The sequence below is a fragment of the Mus caroli genome, chromosome 4 (genome assembly GCF_900094665.2).
Source record: "Mus caroli chromosome 4, CAROLI_EIJ_v1.1, whole genome shotgun sequence".
Classification (NCBI taxonomy): domain Eukaryota; kingdom Metazoa; phylum Chordata; class Mammalia; order Rodentia; family Muridae; genus Mus; species Mus caroli.
The window spans coordinates 89,078,864-89,082,088 of record NC_034573.1 but is presented as its reverse complement, the minus strand read 5'-3'; positions in this window follow the sequence as shown (position 1 = coordinate 89,082,088).

Here is a 3,225-nt window from a genome sequence, read left to right as displayed (position 1 = left end):
AAGATCCTGTGGCGGGTGTTGTGGGTAGCTGGCGAGTGTCAGCAGACCCTGCGCCCCAGCTGCCCAGGTGCTTTTCTGACCGGAAGAGGGCCAGGATTGTTATAGCTGGGAATTGAGGTGGAACTTTTCTTAATTTTCTGAGAATATGCCAGATTGGCTTCCAAGATGGTTGTACACTCCAGGTGAGATCTCTTCATTACCCCCAACACTCCTGTCCTAGAGTCCTCTGAAGCATACCCAGCTCTCCTGAACTGTGGGGGTATGCTCCCACCAGCAATGGAGCAGTGTTCTTGTTCTACATCCTTGCCAGGATAAGCTGTCACTTGAATTTTTGATCTTAGTCATTCTGCCAGGTGTAAAATGGAATCTTTTTTGATGTAAGATGGATTTTTGATTTGTATTTCCCTATTATTTCTCTGTCAGATGTAGGACTAGTGAAGATATTTTCCAATTCTGCAGGCTGGTGTTCTGTCCAAATAATGGTGTCCTTAGTCTTGCCAAAAGTTTTTTTTTTTTTTCAGTTTTTAGAGGTCCCATTAATTAATTGTTGATCTTAGTGCCTGAGCTATTGGTATTCTGTTTAGGAATTTGTCTCCTGTGTCAATGTGTTCAAGGCAGTTTCCCACTTTCTCATCTATTAGATTTAGTGTGTCCACTTTTATGTTGAGATCTTTGGTTCACTTGGACTTGAGTTTTGTGTAGGGTGATGTTCTTGCTTTTATAGGCCCAGTAAAGGCAGGTAGAGCAGTGGCTAGACAATGGAGCTGGGGATGGGGACAGCAAATAGTACAGGGCAGGTATACCCCAGAGGACTCTAGGACAGTAGAATAGGGGTAAGTGAAGGGATCTATCCTGGATTTTCCTGGTACTGAGGGTGTGGTGAAGGTGTGGGTGTTGGAGGGTAGGAAGACAATCCAGGTATTATTCTGTCTGATTTACCAGGCTTTATAAATGACATGGTTCTTTTCTCTTGCAGCCTTAAATAACTGGTCTGTTGTTTCATACATTTAGTGTTTTGACTGTCATATGATGTGTGGGAATTTCCTATAATTTTCTGTTTATTTGGTATTCTGTATGCCTCTTACACCTAAATGAGCACCTGTATTCCTAGATTTGGAAATTGTTTGTTTGTGATTTATTGAAAATATTTTCTGCATGCTTGAATATCTTCTTCTATGCCTAATATTCACAGATATGATCTTTTCACAATGTTCCAACTATTTGACACATTTTATAAATAGTTCTTGTGAGATGTTTTTATTTGTTCAATTTTAACTTGTAATTTTTTTACTGGGTAATCCAATTCTTTTCCCTTGTTTTCAAGACTTCATGCTCTGTGTTGAACTTCATTAATTCTATTGGTAAGGCTTTCCACTGAACTTCCTAGGCTTACTGAATTTTCTAATTCAAGTCATATTTTGGTTTGGGTTTTCATATTTCTCTTTATTAATGTTTACTTTCATATGATAAATTGTCTTATTCATTTCATTTAATTCTATTTTCTTTTTATATTAGATATTCTCTTTATTTACATTTCAAAAGTTATCCCCTTTCCTGGTTTCCCCTCTGAAAAACCAGTATCCTCTTCCTCTTCCCCCTGTTCAATAACCCACCCACTCCTGCTTTTATTTTCTTCTTTATTTCAGCATTCCTTTTGAGTGCCTCTAACATATTTATAATAGTTACTTTGAATTTATTCTTTTTGTTTGTTTGGTTGTTTGGTTGGTTTTTCAAGATAGGGTTTCTTTGTGTAGCCTTGGCTGTCCTGGAACTCACTCTATAGACCAGGCTGGCCTCAGAATTCATTCTTTTTAAGTGTCATCCACGTTGCTCTCACTTGGGGCTATTACTGGGAAATTAACATTTTTTCAGGAGGTATTTTGTCTTTTAAAGTTTTATATAATAAGATATGGGTATCTAGACTTAGAACATTGGTTGTGTTCTATGGTATGATAGGTCCACCTTCATTCAGTAATCATCTGAATCTTGTTTGCTTGACCTTGGCTTGACAGGTTTTACATCAATTGTGTAATGCTTGAAGCCCAATCTTGGGGTCCCTCAGTTTTGGTTCAGGATTAAGGCAGTAGAGGTCCTAGTTCATCTAGTTCCCACCACAGGCACTCTTTAAACTGAGCAAGCTGTCCTCATGGTTCCTCAGAAGCCAAACTTAGGAGGACAGAAAGAACAGAGATGAGGAATACCTATGGAGCACACAGATTTCCACATAGGTTTATAATAGCAGTGTTGGGAAGATACAAGGTGAGAGAGAGCTGTAGGTAACCTGTGAAGTGAATAGGTCCTTGGTATAGGTGTGCAGATGGTGATATTAGGATTCTAGGTAGGATATGAGGGGAGAGTTAACTGAAGGTTGAGAAGATGTAGCAGAATTTTCCCTGACCAATCATATTAAATATTAATACAAGAAGAAGCCTGTGATTGAACAGGGAAAAGGGAGGCAGAGGGAAGAGTTTCAGAGATGGAGATGGAGGAGACAGGTATGAGGAGAGGAAGGAAGATGTAGCAGGAGGAAGACAATCCAGATTCTGCATGGCTTTAAATAGCCACAGGTAGATATGAATATCATAAAAAGATAGTATGATTGGGATACCTTGTCTAATCTAGGTTGGCAGCTTGTAACAATATTGTATTGGCATTTTTTTTTAGGTTATTTTCTTCATTTACGTTTCAAATGCTATCCCGAAAGTCGCCCATACCCCCCATTCCCCTACCCACCCACTCCCACTTCTTGTCCCTGGTGTTCCCCTGTACTGAGGCATATAAAGTTTGCAAGACCTAACTTACTAATACATAAATCTGACTGGTTAATTATAAGCTTCAAGAGTTTTGATTTACTTTGGGACCACCGACCAAAGGGGGTTTATGGCTGAGAAGGCACCAGTGACTAGGAAACAGGTGAAACAGAGAAGGGAAGACTGCTCACTGGGGCTAGCTAGTGGTGACAAGACTGCTGGGCAGAGAGGGTGAAGCATGGGAACTTGCAGTTCTTTTTAATATTTCTCACAACAAGATAACACTCAATATAAGGTCTCAGATGGTGGAGTCAAGATCCCAGAGGAAGAGAGACAGAGGACTATATGTGAGTAAAGTAGGCATTTAGTGTAGGTAATATGGTGGAGCTTATCGTCCCAGAAGGAGCAGAAAGGGAGGACCACCTTTGGAGTGAACAGGGACATGGGAGAGGCAAAGGTCCTTATATTGCAGAGT